Source organism: Pinus tabuliformis, chromosome 4_2 (assembly GCF_031772625.1).
Source record: "Pinus tabuliformis cultivar Carrire ecotype Pingquan chromosome 4_2, CPIR1, whole genome shotgun sequence".
NCBI classification, from domain to species: Eukaryota; Viridiplantae; Streptophyta; class Pinopsida; order Pinales; family Pinaceae; genus Pinus; species Pinus tabuliformis.
Window position 1 is genome coordinate 331,283,287 of NC_142304.1, and position 27,708 is coordinate 331,310,994.

Sequence of the window (27,708 nt, forward strand, 5' to 3'; positions counted from 1 at the left end):
ATGTTGGGGTTCTATGTAAGTTGTTGCTGAACCTGTTGCAACTCAAGAAGTCCTACACCAAACAAACCTGTTGGACTGTTTCAACTGCATTTCCCATTTGATATCATAATACACTGCTATCATAATTACCTCCTCCCATAATACCTTTGTCTTCATACATCAGAATTAGATTTTTTTTAGGAGTAAAATTTTGCAGCAGAAGTATTTTTTTTCCACAGTACACAGATTTTACAATGCATTCATTAATATCTATCGTGGGAGTGGTTCTCAATGGGAAGGAGAATTATCCTGAATGGTCATAGAAAATCAAACACACTCTCATTTTTAATGAGCTGTGGAAAGGAGTGTGTGTTGGAGACAGAGACAAAGAGCCAGAACAACCTACCTTAGACAAAGAAATCGTCATTTGGGAAAATAAGAACAACAAGGCTTATGCATTGATTGCAGCATCAGTAAATGAGGTGAGTCGCCATATTTCACCATGTTCAAATGCTTTCGAAGCCTTACAAAAATTGAAGGAACTCTATGACTCACACTCTGCACTTGAAGTTGTTCAACTCATGATTAAAGTCTTCACCCTAGAATTACAAAATAATGATCCTCTTGCGCTTGCATCAGAAGTAAAATTTATAATGCATGATATGAAAGTCACTAATGTTGAACTCGATGTTCCTCTGATAGCTTTTCTTAAGGCACTTTATCCCACTTACTCAAATTATCATGAGTCATTGCAAGCAAATGGAAACCTCAAAGATATTATCTTTGACTCCCTTGTGAAAAACTTTGCTGAAAGAGAGAAAGCTTTTGGGAAGAAGACAACTCCTGAGTCTTCTGAAGAGGTTGTGTGCCTTGCTCATAGAGAAAATAATCTTGCTCAAGATTCTTCCAGAGGAAGAGGTGGTCGAAGAGGAAGAGGAAGAAATTTCAGAGGCAGGGGGGGTAGACACTCTCAAGGAGAAAAGTTAGATTTTCACTGCATATGCTGCAAAAGAGATGGATCACATGATGCATCCACATGCAAGTTGCCTTGGGACAGAATTGAGCAGGAAAGAAACCAACCCAAAGGTAAAACTAATGACAAAGAGAAAGGTAAAGCACCTGAATCCGCTCACTATGCTGTGGCACACTATAATATTGGAGTAAATGAAGGCTTATTTAATGCTTCACTTGCTTCTTGGAAAAATGATTGGTTGCTTGATTTAGGAGAAACTTGCCACATGACTTTTAGAGGAGATTTTTTTGAAGAATTTATTGACAATGTTGATGGAGTAGTATACTTTGCAGAAAAATCAAAACTCAAGCCATTAGGGTTTGGCACAATTAGGCTTAAATTTCCCGGTCTTCGAGACTTTCTTTTGCATCATGTTCTATATCTCCCACAGTTGAGGAGAAACTTGCTGTCCTTGGTCCACATCCACGAGCAAGGACACTCCATTCATATGTTTGATGGCAAGCTTGAGGTGAGAAAAGCATCAGACCACTCACTTGTCATGACAGGGATAGAAGAAGAAAGGCTTCTCAAGCTATAGGGTGCCTCTGCTTGTGCACAAAATTTCTCATTATGAAGAAAGTACATTTCCATCAAGTTTATTATGGCATGGTAGATTTGGACACTTGAACTATGACAGCCTCCGCTTGTTGAAGAAAAATGGTGTTACTAGTTTGCCTACAATTCCTACGAAACTTAAGCAATGTGATGCTTGCATTCTAGGAAAGCATAGCAAATAGTCTTTTCATGATTCACATTCCAGAGCACATAGAAAACTTGAACTCATTCATTCAGATTTATGTGGTCCAATGCCTGTTCCTTCTGCAAATGGAAATAAATATATGATGACTACACCAGAACGTGTTGGGTTTATTTATTGAAGAACAAATATGATGCTTTTCAAACATTCAAGAACTTTCATACATGGATTGAAAATGATGCACAATCTCATATTGGCTCTATTCGCACTGATAATGGAAAAGAATACATTTCAAATGAATTTGGAAACTATATTCGTGAACATGGGATCAAACATCAAACAACTGTGCCTTATAATCCCCAACAGAAAAGAGTAGCTGAAAGAATGAATAGGACAATCTTAAATATGGTACACTCCATGATGTTTTTCAAAAATGTAAAATTGATATTTTGGGCAGATGCAGTTCTATGTGCTGTATATGTAAAGAATATATGTCCATCTAATGCTATTAGAAACAAGACTCCTCATGAAATGTGGTATGGGCACATTCCTTCGGTAAAGTATCTTAGGGTCTTTGGTTCCACATGTTATGCCTTGATACCAAAGGTACATAGAAACAAACTTGGTGCAAGAATTCGTAAGTGTATCTTCCCGGGGTATTCAAACACCTCCAAAGCATACTGTCTCTATGATGAAGTCAATAAAAAGTTTGTTGTATCTAGAGATGTAATCTTTCTTGAATCATCCAAAACTGAAAATGTTGTTGAGCGGCAACTTGATCGCTTGGATAGATTCGCAAATGCAAAATCATTTCAAGAATTTGATAATCAGATTCCACATCTTGAAGGGGGGATTCCTATACTAGATCAACCAGTGGAAAATTATTCTGAAGCACTCTCTCCCCCGCATGAAACTCCAACAACGGATGATACTTTGAGTGATGTGTGTCAGGCTAGGTAGGAACTCCAATAGGCAGTAAAACTGATTCGTATTATTCCATCAGGTATGTTATTGTTATATACAAAAGGGTGTGACTGTTCAATTCATCTCCTGATGATTGTTCACATTCCTAATTTAATTATTTACATGAATTCACCCAATCGTGAGGATTAGGTGTCAACAATGTGATTGACAAAATTGGGAGACTCAATCTTGATTCAGTCCCAACTCAATGAACGGAGCATCTTGGACCATCTGAGAAAGGTCCCCCAAAGTGGCTGACAAAGACACTTGAAAGTGTTCATCCTGATGAGGTTGGAAAGACAGGAACTAGAAATGCATACCGGGAAAATGGAGGTGATGTAGATGACTCTGATTCACCTGTTGATATGGATGTTTCTTATGATTGTGAATTGAATTTGTCTATAGATTTTGAACCAACTTCCTTCAAAGAAGCTGCTTCTCATGATGAATGGAAAGAAGCGAAGCAAAAGGAGTATGATGCCTTGATAAAGAATGGCACTTGGAAGCTGGTTGATCCTCCATTGGGAACCAAACCAATTGGTTGCAAGTGGGTCTACAAGAACAAGTATAAAGCTAATGGCTCACTTGACAAGAAGAAAACCAACCTTGTGGCAAAAGGTTTTTCACAGAAGGAAGGGGTCGATTATGAGGAGACTTTTTCCCCCACAACAAAATGGGCTACCATCTGGGCACTCTTTGCCCTAGTAGCTCAGAATGGCTGGAAAGTCCATCAAATGGATGTAAAAATTTCTTTCTTGAATGGAGATCTAAAAGAGAATGTTTTTATGTCCCAGCCTGAAGGATTTGCTATGAAAGGACATGAACATAAAGTATGCAAACTTGTGAAATCCTTGTATGGCCTCAAACAAGCACCGCGAGCCTGGTATGAAAAATTAACTGAGCATCTTCTGAAACTCAATTTCAAACATTATGATCTTGATGATGCAACTTTGTTTGTTAAGAAGGTTGGCAAAACAATTGTATATCTTTTGGTATATGTAGATGATCTTTTGATGACAAGGAACAATGAGAGCTACTTTGCGTCCATAAAGAAGGAATTGAGGAAAGGTTTTGAAATAACTGATTTGGGCTATGTTCATTACTATCTTGGTATTGAAGTAACTCAACATCTGAAGTTCATATTCCTTTCTCAAAAGAAGTACATTGGAGATCTGTTGAACAGGTTTAGCATGACTGAATGCAATCCTTTGACTACTCCAATGGAGCAAAACTTAAAGCTCACATCCATTGAAGGAAAATAATTTGAGGTTGCAACAAAGTATAGATAGCTTGTAGGAAGTCTCAACTACCTAACTACTACCAGACCAGACATTTCATTTGCTATTGGAATCCTCTCCAGGTTTATGCAAAAGCCTTGTGAGGGACATTGGTCTGTTGCAAAAAGAGTTCTAAAGTACTTGAAGGGAACTCAAGCCTTTGGAATCAAGTATACACAAGTGGGCAACTTCAGCTTGATTGAATACTCTGATTCAAACTTCGATGGAGACAAAGAAACTGGGGTATCTACTTTAGGTTATGTTATGAGTCTCGGATTAGGAGCTGTCTCCTGGAGATCACGCAAACAATCAGTTCCAACAGATTCCACAACAGAGGCAGAATATGTGGCAGCAGCTGAGGCAACAAAAGAAATTGTGTGGCTCAGGAAAATTCTTGAAGATTTGCAGGTAAAACAAGTACAATCGACTCCACTCATGATTGACAATACCTCGACAATAAAGTTGGCCAAGAACCCAAAGTTCCATGATCGAACGAAGCACATCAATACTAAATATCATCTGATTTGACATCATGTTGAGGCCAAAACAATCCATCTCCGCCATTGTTCCACTAATGAGAAAATTGCAAAAATCTTCACCAAAGAGCTTGGAAGAGAAAAGCTTGAAAGATTCAGAACGATGGTTGGACTCACCAACATCCCTTCATATTAAGGGGGGGAATGTTGACACCTAATCATAGGGATTGTGTGAACAACTATAATTAGTGTAAATAAATAATAGAGAAGATGGAGAGTCATCGGGAGATGAACTGAACAGTCACTCCCTCCTGTATATAATAATGAACAGCCTGAATGAATAATATGATTTGATTTGAGGAGTTACCTCCTGGTCTGACAGATATGATTATGTAATTTTCAATGTATGAGAATGTAATGTAATGTGGAAGTGCAAGAGTCATCTGTAGAATGTGAAAAGTCACTAAGAAGTCAAAAGGTCATATGGAAGTCAGAGAGGGTAACCCAAAAGTCACAAAGGAGGTGAAGAGTCAACCTATTTTTTATATATACACCCTCATAGCTCATGAAAAATACTTTTCACCTTGGCTCCTCCTACAAGGCAATAGAGAGGAATATAGTTCTTTTGGAGGAGAAAGTGGTTTCTCTGATGCTCCACTATTGGAGCTAGTGGTGTTCATTGTAATAATGTATCTTGGAACTTTTGCTTAATACTTGAAGCTCTTTGATCCAACACACTTTCGTGTGGATTCCATAAATGTTGCAAGACTATCGTTTGAATGTTTGTTATATATGTTGTTTTCATTTGTACTAAAGAAATTGAACTATTTCGGTGGCTTTGGTGCTTATATTGTTGAAGGTGTGTTGTATGTGTTTAACAATCATTGCTTCTATGTGAACTTTTTCACTAGTTGATCAACAATTCATTAATATTCATAATGTGTGTGTGTGTGTCTTTATTGGATCAATAGTATTACTCCTCTTTTAAAGGCTCACTTTTATTTCCCCTTCGGTAGAAGAACCTTGATACATTAGGCAATTAAACATTCCACAAGGCATACTCACTTGTTCATCCAAAAGTACATTTACATTATAACTCTCTTGTGTTGACCATCAGAGCCAAGGAAAATCTCTAAGTGTCAGGCGGAAAGAGTCGATTGTGCGGACACAACCAACCTCCCTAGGAGCCTAAGACTCTCTAGTGACAAACAAGACAAACAAGAGCAATCCTTCTCTAAACATGCATTTACTATATGGGAAATCAAGTGTTTAGATCCTACCTGTAATCCAACGCTGTTGTAGCAGTCTAGCTCCTCTGATCCGGATGAGCTCCTCCTTCACTTTGAAACCTGCATACACTAACAATCAAACGATTAAATAGCACTTGATAATCTCATAGAATAAAACATATTTAACACATAGACCAAGGAGTACATGAAACAACTCATAAATAACAAGTTATTGAGAAGAATGGACTCATTTGCATTAATAGGTAACAAAAGGAACAAATACAACCTGAGCCTTGGTGTTGTGCAAGTCCTTCCCAGGGTCCATCAAGAGTTCTCCTTTACTTTGACAAAGCTCACCCACTACCAAATAGAACAAGCAAAGATGGCAATCTCTCCTCACAAGCTTCTAAATGGGATTCCTAATTCCTGCAGCATTTACCCTTAGAAATGTATAGCTTCCAACCTCTTCTCCTTCTGGCCCAATGCCTATATTTATAGTGCTCAAGAGGAAGTTAATCAGGTCCACCATCAATGGGATAATCCCCTCTTTGGGTGGGATAGCTCCCTTATTGATGGGATAAGTTCCTCTTTGGTAGGAGTGCATGAACCATCTGGAGGCGCTCAATACACGTCGAACAACCTTCTAGAATTCTCTAGAAATGACCACAAGTAACTTTTTAAAGATGAAACTTGCGCATTTTGACCTTTACAGGGGGACGCACCTGCCCCTTTACATACAGAGCGTCCAAAGACACAGCTTTTGTGAACATTGGGTGCGTCCTCGCAGGTAAGGTTGAGAGAACCTGCGTCCCCAGAGATAAATACATTTATAAAAGACTTTCTCTCTTTTTGGAGTTTGACATGGAGAGCAGAGGCATAAGACTTGCCTAAGAGGATAGCATGACTGTTGATTGAGCCATACTAACTGTAAATAGTCATGGTGACATTTTTTAGTGTAACAGATTGCCCCCTAAAGTGCGAAGCCTGTAATAGATTAGGGTTTGTATTATCTAGGAAGGGTGAAGCGCTTTATCATTTCAAGGATTATCTCGTGGAGAGCCTGGTCAGAACCTGCAATTTTCAACACAAAATACATGTATAAGATTATATCATCACTGAGGTAGGCATTCCCATACTCAGATTAAAACTTTAACTAACAGACTAACTACTCTGATACAGGAATGATCTTGCAGTACATCATAATCATAGACTTTTGTAGACACAGTATGGGCGCAGCCATCTGTTTATGATTAGTCTACTTAGATAATGAATACAAAACTCCTCGCAGCCTGGATGGTGGAAACTAGATCCAGGGTCTTCATTTCTACTTCCCGAATTGGTACGATTCTAGCCATGCGAATAAATGAGTCGATGTCGAACATGGTAGAAACCACTTGATTACCAGTCGATGATGTAAACTGTTAACAAGCGTGAGAGAGACCACCAGTAATGTCAATGGTTCTCAAAGTACCCAGTACAATCCATGAGATGTGAATGCATGAGTTGATGTCGAACATTTCACGGAATCCTTCGATCGAAAGTCAATGATGTAAACTGACGTCAAAGGCGAGAAACCTGCCATTGATGCATGCAGACTTCAAGGTACTGACGATTTCTAAGTCATCTCTCTAGATAATGTGCTGATGTCGATAGAAAGCGACCCGTTGCAGGCAAGCCCACAACACGAAATCATTGTTCAAGTTGAAGAAATGTTGCTGTAAGGACTGACTCAGGGATGGTCAAATGGATGACAAGTATTTTGCAGATGAAAGTTTTGCTTGCAGACCTCTTGAACACATAACGACACGACAGATGGCTTGGTGATGAATAACTCAAAGTTAATCCCCGGAACCCGGCTGAAGACTTTCAAAGTGGTTTGATCAACTGTGAGGTAAAGGATTTCCCAACCCAGGTGAATGAAAAGTGTCGTGTTCAAGAGTGGTAATAAAGTTTCTTCTGAGACAAAAGGTAACAAATAGGCTCATTCTTCTCTCTTTTCCCCCACCATTTCTGGCAAGTACCTCTTTATTTTTAACAAGCTTGAGGAGGATAACATATGCTTGATTATAAGCTCATCCTTCGGATGAGTCCAACCTAGTTTTGATTCGAACCCTAGGAAGGAGTGGTTCGTTCCCGTTTGTAATTGAACAGGTCCTTTACTGTAAAATGTTTAACGAGCCCAGTATAGGAGAAACTCGGCGTTTTTCAATTTTAGAGAGTCTGAAAAACTTAAGAAGACTCCAAGTTGAACTTTTTCGTAGATTTGTGTCCCTCAAGCCCGAAAAAGTATAAAATAATACCTGGGGGAACCGCTTGATCTTGCGACCAAGGAGTACTTTCATAATTAGTGCCACTGATCTGAAAAGTAAAAAGTGATCAAGGACACGTCGTTTTATTTCCTTATCGAGTTTGAAACGACAAAAACCCGACAATCTTTTCCTGATTTTACGGTCAGAAAAGAGCTATAAGGGGACGGTCTTTTAATTCCGTTTTAACGAGTGTAAAAGAAACACTCGGCAATCTTTTCATTTTTTAGGAGTCAGAAAAGGGCTTAAAAGATGACTCTGATATTTTGGTTCGTGAAAAATGACAATTTTCCCTCTAAATCCCTTTGTCCTGCACAAAAGCAACACATTACTCATACTTGTTTTAGGCAAAAATACATCGAAAAACATCCTTTCATGGTGAAAAATGAACAAATTCATCCAAAAAATCTATAAAAAGACTTTTTACCATGTCATTTTTACCATTTTACTGTTGAGGTTGAAAAAAGGGCTTTTGGCAAGAAACTTCCCGTGGTCGCTGCGGAAAATCCGACCGTCAGAATCGAACGCCGTCTCTTCCAGGTATTTTACAACATCCTACTCTTCAATTTCATCCGATTAAAATTGTATTTTAGGTTTTAGTTTTGATTTTTGGGGGGTTTTAGGTTTCAAAATGCGCTCTGCGGTGGACGCAGGTGCCCTTTGGGTGACCTGCGTCCCCCGAATTTTTCCTATACAGGAAAAAGGTCGGGGGACGCAGCCCACCTTCAGGCCAGCTGCGTCCCGACGCCCTGTGTTCTAAACGCGGGGTGCGTCCTCCACAAAACGCGGAATTTGAAACCCCAAACTCCAAAATCAACCATTCAAATTTCCTAAAATTAATTCTAATGCCTATTTATTTGTGTGTAGGGCACTTACCATGCTGGATTGGAGAGAAAGAGAGCACGAGGAGGTTGATGAAGCTGCAATCGAACATCAACCTTCCCTTGATGCCCTAAAAGCATGCAGGTTATATAAATACTGGGCCATACCTGGCATGAGGGCTCAGGTAAGATTCTTGGAATGGCTGGTTGAGAGATGGAACGTTCAAGAACAATCCTTTTACATCGGAGGGCACCAGCTCGAGATAGAGCCCTCTGACATATACTTTCTCACTGGCTTGCCGAATAGAGGTGAGCAACTCAATCTAGCCGGGACTAGGCCGGGTGGCCAATCCCTTGCTAGTCTCCGGGCAGATTGGTGCACACCCAATGCACACCATGCGAAAGGCGTGGAAATCAAACACATCTCTCTGCGTGAACTCAAAGTTATAGCTTTCACGGTTACCAGAATTTGCGGCGCAGCCGCTTTACATATTGCTTCCGGGTCCCAAATGCGGATGGCGATTGACTGTTACCAAGGCACCATTTTCAACTGGTGTGATGCTGTGTCGGCTAATATGAAGAGCCAACTGACTAGGGCAAAGAACGGACGACTGAAGACCTTTGGATATGGGCCTCTAGTCGTGAGCTTTGCCTTAGAGAGAGTTCCGATGTTGATCCCTCAGCAACTCACTGTTGATATCTTGGGTCCTCGGGAGCCAAAGCTGATACGATGGGTTACGGTGATGGCCCGGCATCCTGACGAGGGCGCGACGATTGTTCGATTCTCTGATAGTTATTTTCACTGGTTAGAGGACCAGGTTTTTTCGATCCAGGACTTTCCGTATGCCGGAGTAGATTTTCGACATGATCCGGACATGGTTCTTCCACAGGGAGAACAATGGGATGACAGAGGTACTTTATTTTTCACAAGTTTTCAAATTATGTATTTTTTTTTGTTTTTTATATATATCGTCTCAAAACTGACAGTAAAAATTTTTAAAATGCAGATGTTGGTCCACAGCGCCCAGCCAACCTCCGGCCTTTTGAGAGGAGACATCCAGTTGCACCGGTACCGGCCCCACAGGACGCGGCTGCAGAGTCACTAGCTGAGTTGGAGCAGGATCTAGAGCGTCTGACGGCGGATATGCCTGAGACTACCATAGATGATATTCCTATCAGACTTCAGCGCTATGTAGTCGCAGTCCCTGGACCGTTTAGGAGATTTTTGTGTAAGGTAGCCCGTGCAGTGGTGTCGTATAGGGAGCACCACCAGTGATTGACTAGTCACTTTTGTAGACACATATGACATTTTTGGCTTTTTGTACTTATCATTTTTGCCGATCATAAGGTGTTTTTCAACCTATGATCGAAGACGATGTATATTTTTGACACACTCCTATCTATATATATATCACTATTACCGGCTTATCTTGTTTAACATATGTGATGAAATGTTTTTAAATTTACTTGCATGATTATTGTAAATTTCTGTCCAACATTCGAGAAGCAATTGCATCTGCTAATGTATTTAAAGACCTTGGAATATGCTGATATTCAATGTAATCAAATTCACGTTCCAAGAGACGCACTCTCAAAAACAACCTTAATAACACAGGATTTCTAATGGCATAAACTCTATTAAGCTGTAATACAACAAGTTTAGAATCTAACCTCACTATCAAACGTCGAATTCCAAATGAAATAGATTCGGATAATAATTCAACCACTGCACTGTATTCTGCAATGTTGTTCGTTGTTTGACCGAGGCTTACCCCATGCATAGAAACTAACTCGTCAGAGGGCGAATAGATAACCCAAGCTGCGGAAGAGATATTCCGTGTACTACGACAAGCACCATCAGCAAATCCAATGTATGTTTGGAGAGGCGTCGACATCTGCAATATCAAGAGTAAAACCAAGATAAGCCAGAATAACGACGAAAAACACACTCTCTAAGCTAAGCACACTGACTAACTAACAAACATACTAGCTAGAAAGAAAATCTAACCTATCTAAAAATTTCTCCATACCCACCATTTAAGCATAATACCTCTTTAGGTAAAGTCCATTTCTGGGTTTACCCAAAGAGTCCCCATCAAAATCAACCAGCTCATAAGCCCCTTTTGCTAGCTTTCGCTTTACAATGTAGGGTCCATGCCACATAGGAACGAATTTTCCAGCACCTAGCTTATCGTTAGCTTGATCATATAATAGCACTAGGTCTCCCTCCGAAAAACTTCGAGGGGTCACATTTCTATCATACTGAGCTTTCATTCGCTTCGCGTGAGTCTCGATTGCCAATGTAGCGTCACGTCGAGTCTCATCTAATTTAGCTAAGTATAATAAACGTTTCTCCTCTTCGGAAGTAGCTGGAAGTAATTCGACAGCCATTTGAAGTGATGGGATTTCGCATTCAATGGGTAACACAACTTCCAAGCCATAAACTAGCTGGAAAGGAGTGAACCCTGTTGAAGTTTTCACTGAGGTTCGGTATGCCCATAGCGCTGAAAATAGCATGTTGTGCCAATTCGACCGATGAATACCAATGGTTCGTCGGATCATGATAACCAGAACTTTGTTGATAGACTCAACCAAACCGTTGGCTTGCAGATAATAAGGAGTAGAGCTATCGTGGCGCAAACCAAGCTGGCTTGTAAGCTCAGTCATCATGATGTTTCGAAAATGGCTCCCATGGTCAGTAATAATGGGATTTCGCATTCAATGGGTAACACAGCTTCCAAGCCATAAACTAGCTGGAAATGAGTGAACCCTGTTGAAGTTTTCACTGAGGTTCGGTATGCCCATAGCGCTGAAAATAACATGTTGTGCCAATTCGACCGATGAATACCAATGGTTCGTCGGATCATGATAACCAGAACTTTGTTGATAGACTCAACCAAACCGTTGGCTTGCGGATAATAAGGAGTAGAGCTATCGTGGCGCAAACCAAGCTGGCTTGTAAGCTCAGTCATCATGATGTTTCGAAAATGGCTCCCATGGTCAGTAATGATTGCTTGTGGGACACCAAACCTAGTTATAATATGATTGAATACGAAAACTGCAGCTGTTTTGCCGCTTGCGTCGAATGTAGGCATCGCCTCGGCCCATTTAGTAAAATAATCAACCGCGAGGATGATATACGCGTGCCCCCCGGCCGAGTGAGGGTTACAAGTAATAAAGTCGATACCCCATTTGGCGAATGGACCAACGACAATTATAGGGTGGAGAGGAGCAGGTGGTGCGCGCATCTTGCGATCAAACACTTGACAGTTGTGGCACTTCCGGACTGCAATGATACAATCTTTAAACATAGACGGCCAGAAATAGCCAGCGCGCAACACCTTCTGAGCTGTGGCATACCCAGACATATGACCGCCACATGCTCCAGAGTGACAATCATTCAAAACCCTCTCAGCCTCTTCGTGAGTTAAACAACGTCGAAAAACTAAGTCTGCCCCCCGGCGATAAAGTGTATCTCCAATAATTTTGTATTGCTGGGATTGAAACCAAATTTTTTGACGTTCCGCCTTGGAAGCTTCAGGCCGAAAGGTTTGGGTTTGGAGATAGATGATTATATCCCCGTACCACGGATCTACAGTACTGATAAGAAACAAAGATTCGTCCGCAATGGACTCCTCTGCCACAGTCTCTGTGTCAGCACGCGGGAAATCACACATCAATTCCGCAAAAACTAAGGATTTCTTAGACTTGGACTTCTCAAACTCCAAGTCGAACTCTTGCAGGATAACGATCCATTTAGAGTACTTGCCCCCTAGCAGTTGTTTTGTCAAAATATAAATCATAGGGTTGCAATCCGAAATAACTGTAGTTTTACAGAGAAGAATGTAGTGACGAAAACGCTGGACAGCTTGAACGGCTGCCAGGGCCAATTTCTCCACATGCGAATATTTTAACTCAGTGGGATTTAAGGTCCTACTAAGATAATATATCACATGTTCCGCTCCGAATTCATCTTCTTGAACTAACACCATTCCAATGGTGGAATGCGAAGCTGCGAGGTATAAGAAGTAGTCCTGGTTGTAGTTGGGAGGATGCAACAACGGTGCATGGGTCAACGCGTGTTTAAGTGCATCAAAAGATTGTTGGGCAATCTCGTCCCAAAAGAATTGTGCGTTCTGTTTCAACAACCGTGTAAAACCTTTAGTGACCTCGGCGTAGTTTGGGATGAATCGGCGTAAAAAGTTCGCTTTCCCTTGCAAACTTTGGAGTTGGCGCAAACTCGAAGGAGGAGGCAATTTGATGATAGCTTCGACCTTCGAGGGATCGACGCGAATGCCGGTTTTTGAAACAACAAATCCCAGCAATCGACCTGTTTCTATACAGAAAACACACTTGTGGGGATTCAATCGAATTCGATAATGCCTACACCTCATAAAGATTGCTCGTAGGTGGACAAGGTGATCAGCTCGATGTAAAGAATGAGCAGGAAAATCATCGAGGTACGGTTGCACAATGTGCTTGATGTCATGAAATGCATAAGACATTGCCCGTTGAAAAGTGGCCCTGGCATTCTTAAGCCCAAAAGGTAATTTGCAATAAGCAAATGTCCCCCATGGACAAATGAATGTCGTTTTTGGTTGGTCGGCAGGTAGAATATTGATTTGATTATAGCCCGAAAAACCATCCATAAAGGAAAACATTTCACTTCCGGCACAATCATCAATAATTTGATCGATATAAGGCGTAGGATAGTTGTCTTTTGGACAAGCTCGATTTATATCCCTATAGTCGATACAGATTCTTATTGTTCCTTGTTTCTTGTTAACCGGAACAATATTCGATACCCAATCCGTTAACGGGATCGGATAAATGAAACCTGCTTTCAACAGCTTTTCGACTTCTGCTTTAATCGCAGCCGCTTTTCGAGGGTGAATCTGACGCAACCGTTGCCGGACGGGTTTAGCATCTGGGTAGGTCTTTATTTCATGAACAACAATGGCAGGATCGATTCCCGGCATTTCCTCGTAAGACCAGGCAAACACATCGCGGAATTCTTGGAATAGGGCCTTGTAAGTTTGGATTTCATCTTCTGTACAAGCGGCACCTATATGAATGTTCTCCTCAATTCTGGGCTTCACTGAAATATCAATGGGAATAGTACGAGAAATATTCCCTAAATTCAACTCTGAATCAGAATGTTTCGTTGGATCCTGAGCGTCTTTGACATATTCAGCGGTAAAGATAGATGAAAAATCATTTTCAAAAGCATCATCCTTAGGTAAAAACGAAGATCTGTGATGGAGATCTTCCCATGGTAGATCGTCTACACTTAGGATTTCGCGAAGTTGTTCGTCAGATGACACGACTTCGGGAAACGCTATCCATTCTAAGGTTGAGGTGAAAAGTGATTCTTCACTGACCACATTCATTTGGTCGATTTGGGTTGAACGCGAGTCGGTAAAAGACATGACAGCTTCATAAGCAATTTCATATGGACTCAAAGGCATAGCATCACCGAATGAGTCTATCTCAGATTCAGATGGGATAATCCAAGGATCATCATAAATAATGTTTTCTGATGTAATCATATGAATTGTTGCAAATGAAGGGTCTGCGTTGATTGGAGGGAAAGGAAAAGTTCCCAGTAAACCGGAATCTTTAACTAAACCTACGCCAACGTCCCTATAAGGGATTGTCGTCTTACCGACATGCTGGATACTCTCTGAAGAGGCTGGGTCGGATGAAAAGTATGTCAGCTGATCAATAGTCACGATCTTACCGTTATATGGAAACTTAATTACTCTGAAGACCGATGAAACGACCGCTGTCATAGCATATGACCAACTTCGACCCAAAAGAAGGTTGTAGTCTAGAGGGGCATCAACCACTTCCACATCTAGACTAACGGTTTTACCTTCTACCCCTATAGGCAATTCCTGTAGAATACCAAACGGACAGAACCCACGGCCATCAAAGTCCTTAAGGATGGTGGGGGATTGGTTCAACGAAGGAGAACCAAGAGATCTCCAACATTGAATCGACATAATACACGTAGAAGCTCCCTCATCAATCACAGTCCGATGAATAGGCCTGTTTTTTACTATCACTGGAATTTGGAAAGCCATTTGATGGGGGAGACGCGGTGTACTATTTTCTAGATCGAATATTATCAGGTTCAGGTCCTGAACATCAACAGCTCCGATAGCCGACAAAAGTAATTTTCGTTGTGCTGGGCATGATTGCAGCACTTCTAACGCCGACATTGCTGAGGGTGAAACAGCTAAGTCCTCAACAATGTTGTAATTCTGGGCTGCTCTGGCATGTGGATTGAAAGCAGACCTTCGAAGTACACCCTTGGCGGGCGGTTTAATTACTAAGTCCGGGTTAGGTTTTTCAATCTGTAGTGGATCGGAACCAGGAGCTGAGGTTGATGGGATAGAATGAGAAGATTCTGCTTCTTTACCATCAACAGGAGCCTTACTACCATAATCTTGCGATCGAGTCGCAATCCTCACATGAGACATCATCAAAATGGGTTCTTCACTGGCATTCGAAGAAGAACCTATCATCTTATTCTCCTGCTCCGGAAATGGATTTTTTAACACAGCAGGAGTGGGAGAACCTTTGACTATTTTCACAACCTCGGCCCGATGAGGGCAATCTCTCGTAAAATCATCCTCTTCACAAATAAGACAAGGATATCGAGGTTTACGCTTTTCGTCATTGGTTTCCGATTTTTCCGTTTTCTCCTTTGGAGCCTTGTCTGCTTTAGCCTTCTTCTTTCCTTTCTTCTTTCCACCGTTTTTTGATTTGGCCGTAGATGACTCTACAGCGTGAATATCGGCGGTAAGTTCAGGAGAAGACTCTCCTGTCGGGGAATCAGGCAAAGTGATAATAGGAGTAGTTGAAGCCTTGGAAGACTTCTTCTTGCTCTTTGTATTCACGATACCAATCATACCATCAGCGGCATGAGATCCCGAAGGAGCAGCAGCGATTTGATTCGACTTTGGAAGATCCGGAATCTTCTCGTGTAACGTACCAGACTGAGTGTAAACTAAGTCAAGGTATTGCGCCTGAGCAATGACTTGCTCCTCAGTAACTACTCCGGCCTTAGCTACATCTTCAGTAATCTTCGGTAATAATGATTTAACAAACCATTCAGCTAAGATTTGGTCCGGGATAAAAACTTTCACTAGCCTTCTTCGACGTCTCCACTCATGAATGTGATCAAAAATATACGTGGACGTCGATTGTTTTAGTGAAGTTAATAACTCCGTGCCGTTATCGTATCTGACCGGCAACTGAAAGTGAGTTAGGAACGAGGTAGCTAACTGGCTAAAATTGTAAAAAGAGGCCCGTGGTAACTCAATGTACCACTTGGCCGCGAGACCAATGAGTGTACGCTGGAAAAGACGTAAGCGGATCGAATCATCCGAGATAGAATTTGAAGCACACCAGAGGTGGTAAGTCATCACGTGATTGGACGGATCCTCTCCAGACTTACCTTCGAACTTGGGTATATCACTGGGCAACTTATTTGGCATTGGCGGCTAGAACTGAAGATATTGAATTGGATCGTTCGTTAGGCGCGTCAAGTCTGGTAAATCCAAAGTTGCGATAAACGGTAACTGCCGGTTAGGATCTCTAAAACTCTGGGTCACAAGACTAGTCCCAGGAGGAGGATATCCAGGATAACTAGGAACAGGAATCGCATTAGGGATATTATATCCTCCTGGAAAACCAGGATTAACCGGACCGTACTGGGGTTGTTGAGGTTGTTGATAAGTGTACCCAGGATACGGTTGATACTGGTAAACCGGCTGTTGGACAGCTTGCCCATGTTGGTACTGTCCCTGGTACGGAGGTTGAACAAATTGAGGTTGAGTAGTGACAACCGTACTTATACCAGGCTGACCTACAGGCATCTGGACCGTGGTTTGAATCGTAGATCCAGACAACGGTAAAGATGTCTGAGGTGTGGTTACAGAGACAGTAGAAACTGGAGCCGTCGATACTCCAGAAGTAAGTGTGGCAGATGTAGCGGTAGTTGCAGCAGCCGTTTGAGATGGAGTACTAGGTGCAATTGGCGGCTGAGTAACTACCGAAGTTACAGAAGCTTGAACATTCGACTGGACAGGTTGCGGTTGCTGGGGTGGACCAGAAACTACGGGTTGTCCAGCTTGAGGAACCAACTGTATACTTGGCTGCAACACCTGTTGACCCTGTGATGGATCCCACACTAACATTCCAGGGTATTGACCCGTAACAGGTTGAGGATACTGAGGTCCATAACCGGATTGAGGATAGGATTGATAATTGGAAGGTGCAGTTCCCATACTTGGAACATATGACTGACCTTGAGGCGGTTGATAACCTTGACTCGAGTATTGACCTTGAGGTTGATAACCTTGAGGTAAATACTGATACTGGGGTTGACCTTGACCTTGAGGTTGGTACCCTTGAGGTTGATAGCCTTGGGGTTGATACCCTTGAGGTTGCCATCCTTAAGGTTGCCACCCTTGAGGTTGCCCCCCAGGCGTTAACTGCGGTTGCCCCCCAGGCGGTAATTGGCCATCTTGAGGTTGGGAAACGGGAACTGAACCTGACATCATGTAAATGTCTCCTACACCCAATGGTATATTACCACTGTTTCCAGCTAATAACCCATGATCAACGGGTTGAGGAGATGCCCCCGCAAAGGTACCAGAAAGTGATTGATACCCGGTGGGAACAGAAGGACCGCCGTGTAAGAAAGATTCAGGACTTTGAGTAAACACGGACGACTGACGAGACATATTTACAGGAGTATAAATACCTCCAGGTGGAAAAGGACTACGAGGTGTAGAAAAACCTACCCCTGAGTTGTCTAAATAATTGGTTAACGAAAGGTACCAAGTAGTACTTCTAGGAGGGCTGTAAAAGATGGATTCACGCTCCCTTAGATCAATAGTAAGTTGACCTTCAAGGTTAGAGACGCCTATTTCTTCCTCTGGAGCAAGTTCTTCTATAGCAATCAAACCAGTAGGAAGATTTTCAGTGATAATTCTTTCTATTCTCGGTGAATCTGGAACACTAGAAGTCGGAGTGACAGGTTCAGATATTTCAGGTTCTTCGCCTATATCACTAGTAGATGAAAAACTACCAACAAGTTCAGAAATTGTAACAGCTTCGGGATTATAACCTGTCTCTAAGCCTTGGTAATCTGAATGGACTACCAAGGAAGATTCTCCTTCTTCAGGTGAACCTACTCTACTGCCACTAGGAGGAGTTACAAGGACCTTCAACCCTTCGAGATTACCCGGGTCGTCTCGAGGAGGTGATCCCCTAAGTCTACGGGATCTTCTCAACAATTCGGCCACAGAAACAACTTCAGGAGACTGGCCCCGAAGTCTACGGGACTGTCTCGGTAATTCCGCCACAGCTAAAAACTTTTAACTACTACACACGAAAACAAAGTAAAATTTCAAATCAAACCACCTAAAGTCTCTAAAGAACCAAACAAATTTGAATCACACGCCTAAAGAATCTAGGGCGTCAAACCAAGCACAAACAGTAGCCTTCCAGACCGAAAGCGCTAGTTGGTGATGAAATCCAACCTCGCCGGATTCAGTACAGAAGTGGCGGGTGGAACAGTTACCCCGGCAACCTGCTTAATGAATAGACTGGACCAAGTTCCTCCACTTTAACCGTCTCGAGTGAAGTGAACCCCCCAGAAAATCCAAGTGAGTCTAGCCGACGTCTGCTCCAGGTACAGTGGGATCTTCCCTCCACCGTCACCTCGGTAGAATCCTAAAGATAATGGTCACTAAGGTTACCAACCGCAACAAATGCACCTAGGGGAACAGTCTAAACTCCGACAGCACGCAAGGGCAGAGTATCAAGCTCAATCCCCTTGCCGGCTCCTTGACAATAATCCAAGGTTTACCGACAAGTGACCCCTGGCTCCTCGACAATGTTTAATCCGAGGTTTACCGTTTGTAATACGTGCGTGTCTGGCGTCGTTCCCAACGAGGGGGGATTGATCCCCTCACTGGTTCGGACACGAGCTCGTGCTTCTCCTTTAAGAGGAGCTTTCCCAGAGTACAAATGAGACAATTGGATTTATTCTATCACAAGATAAGCTACTTGTTTGGTTTTGTTGTCTTGGAGAGTTAATTACTCACCTACTCCAAGACACTAGCCTGATCTAAATTGGTGTTTCAGAGCCCTAGTAAATAAAAGTTACTACGTCGATTTTACTTTAAGGGTTAATTTTATGGTTTTTCCTTAAAGACAAAAGGTAGCGGAAGTGAAACCAATGGTGTGTAGACTCGACTCAAACCACTACAAAGATGCACCTAAGATGATTTACGCTACTTTTCCTTTTTCAATGAAATTCTTAACTAAGAGAGTTGAGAGATGCAAATTTTATAGAAAACAACTTTCTTAATAAAGACAATCAAAGAAACAATTCTCTTTATCTTTTCAAGCATACAAACATGACCACTCCTTACGTGCACGAAAAACTCTTTCTCTTTCAAAACTTTTCAAAGCTACTTGAAACAAAACTCTTCAAAGGAGATATTTTTGTATTTTCTCTTTTTAATAAAGCATATAAATCTATTGTAACGAAAATCAATCTTAAAAGCTATAAAAACTATGAAAACTTGACTCACAAGCAAATCAAAAAGGAAATTACTCTAAGCAAACCTAACAAGGCAAAAGCTTACAAAGATGATTCTAGGTTGTTTTACTTGACCAAAATCAAATCAAGGACCAGCTAATGCAGAATCAAAAGACTAGTCAAAACAAAACTCAAATCTTTTTGTTCTTTTTGTAAAATGGAATTCAAGACTTAATCAACAAGTATTTCGAAATTTGCCAAAGAGACAACTCAATGGTAAGTTGCTCACACAGGTAGACTTTATGACAGGTCTGACTTCTAAGAATGTTGACAAAACTAGAGAGATCTAAGGCTTGACAACTTCTACCGCCAAAGTCACTACAAGACCTACTCAAAAATCAAACCCTAGGGCTTAAACTTCTATGAAATCCACTAAAACACTCAATGCTATCGAAACAAGTTCAGGTGAAGATCTTTGACAAGAGACTAATGAATCTGGGCAGTAAAAACTAAGAAAAAGCAAAATCTAAGAGAAAAAATGCAAAAAATGGAATTTTCTCAAATTTTAGCAAGGGACGCAGGCAACCCGTTAGAACAGGTGCGGGCCCGCTCTGTGTACACAGTGACAGTGCGTCCAGGGACGCACTGTGCAATGCTCAGAGGGTGCGTCCTACTGGAAAATTCAAGAAAAACTAAAAGGAATCTAACTCTAAGCTAAGCCACCCAAAAACAAAGTCACAGAGCCAAAAACCAGAAAAATAAACCAATTTTCTCAGAGCAAAGTTCATACAAAGGAAAAGACTTTCACATTAATGGAATCCCCAGCGGAGTCGCCAATTTGTCAGGCGGAAAGAGTCGATTGTGCGGACACAACCAACCTCCCTAGGAGCCTAAGACTCTCTAGTGACAAACAAGACAAACAAGAGCAATCCTTCTCTAAACATGCATTTACTATATGGGAAATCAAGTGTTTAGATCCTACCTGTAATCCAACGCTGTTGTAGCAGTCCAGCTCCTCTGATCCGGATGAGCTCCTCCTTCACTTTGAAACCTGCATACACTAACAATCAAACGATTAAATAGCACTTGATAATCTCATAGAATAAAACATATTTAACACATAGACCAAGGAGTACATGAAACAACTCATAAATAACAAGTTATTGAGAAGAATGGACTCATTTGCATTAATAGGTAACAAAAGGAACAAATACAACCTGAGCCTTGGTGTTGTGCAAGTCCTTCCCAGGGTCCATCAAGAGTTCTCCTTTACTTTGACAAAGCTCACCCACTTCCAAATAGAACAAGCAAAGATGGCAATCTCTCCTCACAAGCTTCTAAATGGGAGTCCTAATTCCTGCAGCATTTACCCTTAGAAATGTATAGCTTCCAACCTCTTCTCCTTCTGGCCCAATGCCTATATTTATAGTGCTCAAGAGGAAGTTAATCAGGTCCACCATCAATGGGATAATCCTCTCTTTGGGTGGGATAGCTCCCTTATTGATGGGATAAGTTCCTCTTTGGTAGGAGTGCATGAACCATCTGGAGGCGCTCAATACACGTCGAACAACCTTCTAGAATGCTCTAGAAATGACCACAAGTAACTTTTTAAAGATGAAACTTGCGCATTTTGACCTTTACAGGGGGACGCACCTGCCCCTTTACATACAGAGCGTCCAAAGACGCAGCTTTTGTGAAAATTGGGTGCGTCCTCGCAGGTAAGGTTGAGAGAACCTGCGTCCCCAGAGATAAATACATTTATAAAAGACTTTCTCTCTTTTTGGAGTTTGACATGGAGAGCAGAGGCATAAGACTTGCCTAAGAGGATAGCATGACTGTTGATTGAGCCATACTAACTGTAAATAGTCATGGTGACATTTTTTAGTGTAACACTAAGAACATATGGCAGTCAGGATTTATTTATGGAAGGGTTCCCACAACAATCATTGTGAAGTCTAATTGGGCCTTTTCATAAGGAAGACTCCCTTGCATGTTGGAAGGATCCAACACCATCAACAATATCTTAGAAGGATAATAGATCCATTGTATATGTGGAAGAAACACTCATAAAACAATGGAAAAGAAATCAGGGTCCTTGGTACTAAAAGAAATAAACAATAAAACCTATAATATAGGATATGTCCTACTAAATACACTCTTGAATACTTGAAATGTATACTATTACTTTGAATGCTCTTGAATTTTGAGAGCCTTGGGGAAATTCTTGAGAGAGTCTTGGGTAAAGTGCTTTAGGCCTATTCATATAGGGTGGACCTTGAGTGATTTATTAGAAACGTAACATACTCTAAAAAAGCACCACAATTAACAAATTATTGTTGTTGACATGAGCACACACACACAATCTAGAGTATGGCATGCTTCTCAGTAACATGTGAAATATTCTTCTTATTGATATATGTCAAGTCTAGTGAGTAGTAACGAAAGACTAGTACTGGTAAAATACGTATGAAATCAGTGAAGTCATTATCTTACTTCTCAAAAATGTGTATGAGTACGTTTTAAATCACAACATATATTAAAATATTCATATGAAAAATTCATACTAACCCAAAACTCAGTCGATATAGCTTTGGGACACAAGTTGGTAAGATTCATGTGTTTTCATCCTCTCTCTCTTTGTGATCCATTTGATTTTATGATTAGTTATCTTGTGGTGGTGGCTGTGTGTGTGACTTACAATTCCTATCCTAGTATGTTCTATTGTGGAATTCTAGGATATATGAAACCACCTTAAAATTATTCAACTTTGACTCCATTCTATATATAGTGTTATTTTTTCATTTATTTTGGATTGGTGAGCATGGTGCATTTGAAATCAATGATATTGATGTGTTTATTATCACTAAGAGGACTTCCCTTAATCTTTCATATCAATATATATATATATAAGATCCCTGAAAAAGTCCCCATGCTTGTTAGAGCTATCTGGCCATGTTTTTATTGGTTTATCATTCAAGTCACCCCGGGTAGTCAATGTGGTTGTGTATGCCCTTCCCATGCACATAGTTGTAACATACAAAGGTAATGGAATTGTAACCAGTGTCCCAAGTTATTCAACAAATAATTATATGGCCTTGTCGAATCTAAATTTAAAACATGGTCTTAGTACCCAATTCCTTGTGAAGAATGAATGGGCTTTACCATTTAATGTAATCCTTGTAATTAACACTCCAGAGTTTGGGGATAAGTCACCTAAAAAGGTATGTGTTGATATGAAGATAAATTTCCCAAATTACAAATACAAGCTTGTAGAGAAAAAGAGATTAAATTATCTTGTAGATTTCATCGATAGAATAATGATAGTCAAGGGAAAAATATTCAAGAAGCAAGTCTACTTATAATCAAGAAAAATATTTTGGAGATAGGGGAGTCATTCATGTACAGGGAACTTGCGAAAAAGGTTAATCTCTATGTCAGGTGATGGATGCATTGTGGCCCTTAACGACCGATGGTGCATAACTTATGGTGAACCTAAGTGGAAAGAAAAGGAAACCGAGTTTTTGACCAATATGGAGTTGTATTATGATGAGGCTAAGCATGGATTTAAGCATATATTAAGTTGGATTAATCAGTGGGCTTGTTCCTTATCAATTGGCCTTGGAACAAGAATTTAGTGGGATGGACAATTTCTCATTGAGTCATAATATCAAATTCCACAATATACATGACCTCTTACACAACTTCCCATGTTTAGAAAAATGGGGACATTATTGTAGGAATGTTGCTCTAATAAATCTGTAGCAAATCACAACTCATGTTCGAGATTGTATATTCCCTGAGGGACCCACAATTAAAAATTTCCTCATACCTCTTGAAACACATGAAGAAATATTTTGAATATTGGCATTCTTTTGATTTGTGAGTATCCAACAACGATTTAATTTAGAACCATTTGATATTTTGTATTTACAATCACACTTCCATATTCAATAAGGATAAATATCTGGGTTCATTTAGATGCAATAGGAACTTTATGTCGAATTTGGAAAAAATGTCAAAGTCTTGATTGGAATGGAAAGTCGCATCCACCCATGGTAGTTACCCATGGTGTCCACCCTTGGTATTTACCCATGGTATTTATCCATAGTATTGTAATCGCCCATGGTATTGCAACACAAAAAGAATCCACAAATAATGAGTCACTTCATAACAAGAAAGATTGGAAAAGAGACAATGTAGTGACAAATGATTCCTCCATTTCAATAAAGAATAATTCTCTTGTTTCCATAAATTCATTGTGTGTTTTTTGTTCTTATTTCTCTTCTTTCTCTCTACATTGGTGGCTCCTTGATCTTAGACCCCTAAGATCTAGATCAGTGGTATTAGGAAAGGCAATTCCTGCCCTGCTAAATTATTTGTTAGATTTTCTATTTTAGTGTATATCGTTTTATGATATTGAATGGAATTTATGTTGTAGCTGAGGTTCTAAATTTCATTCTAGATCTACAGATTTGTCTAAGAGATTATGGTTTTTATCTATAAAATTTGAATGGGGTTTCTCTATGATCGTGTTAGTTTAGATCTGAGTTTGATACCCATTTCTTATTCATAGCCAGGGTTTTGGGACCACAGTATCAATGAAAATTAACCCATTGTTGTCAGATCTATGAAGACGTGACTTTTAGTGGCTTTAGAAAATCACTGAGTGGATAATAGCCTTTCATCATTGACATTCAAATGGATGGAATTTTTTTGTCTAGACTATGGTTCCGTCAATGTTCCTGATTTGAAGCCCGTGTGAGTTGTATGATCTCCATGCATCTCCATCCTACGTCCCACATAACCGTGAAATTTTGTGTGTGGTTGTGAGATGGCAGCGTTCTCTGAGAGCTCAAAGAGGAAGCCAAGTTCTTCTGCTTTGCTGATCTCAATGTCCACTGCTGAGAGGAAATTCAAGGAATACTACAATGCTTATGGAATCTGATCAAGACCTTCGACAATTATGATCATAAATTGTTTGTGGTATAGTGGATCCAGGTTTTTATGTTCATTGGCATTGGCCTGGTGGGATTGATGAGCAGAGCCAGATGCATGCAATGGTTCCCTTCCTCTCATTTGAGAGCTTCATTTCATTCTAATCTAGAGTGTTTTTTATTTTGCATCGCACTACACCAGTCATGCCAGTATTTTGAACAAGATAATGAAATGGCTAGTTTGTTTGTCCCATATCTGAGGATCAGTGAAAATATCTAGTTGTGGATCTGATAATGTATAATACCATCACCATATGTTTTCACAACAGCGCCTCCAACAACTATTGGATGGCCAGATCTTCTTTAAGGGACCATTTCATTTACACTACCACCGAAAGGCCGCGACAAGCCGCTGCTTCACAACACTTGACATGCAACTTTATAGCCAACGTTTTGGCCAACATGTTGAATATATACATTTGGGAGCTACATAAGGCATGGGAAGTCGATCCACAGAGCATCGAAAATTTGTGGGCTGACTTCTTCACAATATATTTGCGTAGTCGACTGATCTTTCGCTTGCCTTAACTAGCCAAACTATCCAAGAAAGCATGAGATTAATAACCCTAGTCAAGTTTACCAGGTCAATGGGCACATCAAGATGAGTCTTTATCATCTTGGGTCGTCCTCTCGGCCTGTACGAGCATACCTGAACCTCCTTCTTTATGGATCCACAGAGGATGACCTGAACCATGAGTTATTTCTTAGTGTGTGGTCGACGGCTAGGTTCCTATCGAAAAATCATCCCATTCAAACATTGAGGGCCATAATAAACCACCTGGACCAAGATTACTGGGATACCATAGTGTGCCATTACCTGCACATATTGGGAAATGATAAATGTTACTGGTTGTAGGACATAATCAAGTAGTTGGTTCCCAATATATATAGTGAAAGCCGTCAACGGGTTGTTTTAGATAGGCTGATTTGGAGAGCACCGTTTGAAAACTTTCTAGCGACTAAATGGACCACCATGAAATGGTTTGGTCTGAATGGTGTAGAGACTTTGATGTTGAGCATGAAGGAGATAATTGACATATCGATAGATTTGGGGATTGGGAGTATAGTTATGGGCATGGCTCATAAAGGTAGGTTTAATGTATTGGGGAATGAGGTAAGGAAACCCTTGTGATAGATTTTCAGTGAATTTAGTGGCGGTATTAAGCTATATGATACCGAAACCAGGCAGTATACTAGCCCAAGGGATGAAAAATACCACCTTGGGACTTCATTTGACTAACCAATACATGGTGGTAAGCATATTCATCTCTCTCTAGTTTCCAACCACAACCATCTCGAGGTAGTGGATCCTGTCATGATAGGAAAAACCAGGGCAAAGCAATATTATTTCACAAACATGGATCTGATGAAGAGTAAGGGATTTTTAATTCATGGATACGAGATTTTTACTAGACAAGGGGTGGTTTACAAGACTTTGAATCTTGGTATTGTGTCGAGCACTATTGGTAGGACCATTCATATTAGGATTAGTAATCAAGTTTCTTTCACTACTGATTTTGAATCTGGCATGTCCTTGCAATATTGTATTGATGCGGAAAAGGCTTTGAGTGTGCCCATTTTCCATGCGAATGGAGATGATGTTGAAGTTGTCATGCATGCATGCGAACATGCCACAAAATGGTGGTAGACCTTCCAGTCTGATGTTGTTATTGATCTTGTTTGTTATCGCAGGTTTGGGAATAAGAAGATTGACGAACCATATTTCACTCAATGGAAGATGTATTAGGTTATTAGAAGCCATTCACCAGATCTAGCTTTGTATGGAAAGAAGCTCATGTTCCACATGTTTTCCCATTTCCTTGTGGTTATGTTTCCATTTAAAGACAAGAAGGAAACTCCCATTCATCTTGCTAATAAAGACATGTATGCTAAGTCAAGGGCCTTGAATGTTGTACAAATGAAGCATTCATATCGAAATTTCATGCTAGCTTCAAGAGCATAAAAAATCAGAGTGGACCTAGCTTCAAAAAGGGTGTTCCATTCAAGCATAGAAAAGGCGTTTAGATTTATTTTTCGATTTATCATAATGGGTCCTATGAGAATATACAAAGATAAGTCACCATATTTCTACCAGACAAACTCGTAAGAAAATTCTTTTATGGGTCAACCACACAAAACCCTTTGCCAACAAAGTCAATTTGCTAGACCACACACTATCAGCATCATAGTTGGCTCAAAAAAATTACATGGTATCTCTATCATCAGATCTTCTTCGTTCATCATGGTTATGGGTCAACCATAGAAAACCCTTATCAGTGAAGCCCATTTTCTAGGCCGCACACTCTCAGAATCACAATTGGATCACAATCATTATAGGGTATCTCTATCCTCAGATCTTCGTGCATCCTAGTTATGGGTCATCCAGAAACCTCGGTTATGGGTCAACCACACAAAACTCTTGTCTTCACTAGAATTTGGTTTTGGGTCATCCACAAACCCACAACTCATATGCAACAAAAGCTCCTCCAGAGGGAATTTCACGCAATGGGGACTGTTACTTCTTAAGGGAGGAGGAATGATCCAAATGGAAATTCGCATCTACCCATGTTGTCCACCCATGGTATTTACCCCTGGTATCTGCCCATGCTATTTATCAATGGTATCGTAATCGCCCATGGTATTTCAATAAAAAAAAGCCATAAATAATGAGTCTCACTTCATAATAGGACAAATTGGAAAGGGGACAATGTAGTGGTAAATGATTCGTTCATTTTAATAAAGAGTTATTATTTTTCATATGTTTCTAATAATTCATTGTATGTTTTTGGTTCTTATTTCTCCTCTTTCTCTCTATTTTGGTGGCTCCTAGATATTAGCCCCTAAGATCCATTTCAAGTCTAGAGGAAATTTCAAAACATTACATGAGGCAAAAGAAGACTTCTCTTCATATGCGACTCAGTTTTATTTGGATGATGCACAATATGGCATGGAGATGCCAATTTTATTTATGAGATTGCTAATGTTGTGATCCTTTGTTTGATTTTTTTTGTATGGATGGAGGATATTTTGGCTGCAAACTTGTCCTAAGGGAAAGGCCCTCAAACTATTGCAGATCAGATATTCTCTAATGAAATAAACATTGCAGTCAAGTTGAATAAACACAACTACAATTCAAATATGTTTAGGGAGGCTTTGAATATCAGTTTTTATGATCTTTAGGCTACTCAAAATGAGTATATATTGTCGTGTGCTTTAGGGGGAATAAGTATAGACTTACTCTGGAGATTCATGGATGTCTAAACAAGTTTAATCACTCCCATATTCCCTTATTACATAGAAGATGTTTGGAAAGAGGTTTTGAAGAAGGATGAATTTGTATTCAAATTAGGGTGGCCAACTGCAGATCTTCATGATCTTACCCTTCAGTGA

At 40.5% G+C, this 27,708-nt stretch overlaps 1 pseudogene; it reads left to right on the forward strand.

The window, feature by feature from the left end:
* LOC149169295 (leucine--tRNA ligase, cytoplasmic-like) lies at nucleotides 1-27,708 on the forward strand (annotated as a pseudogene).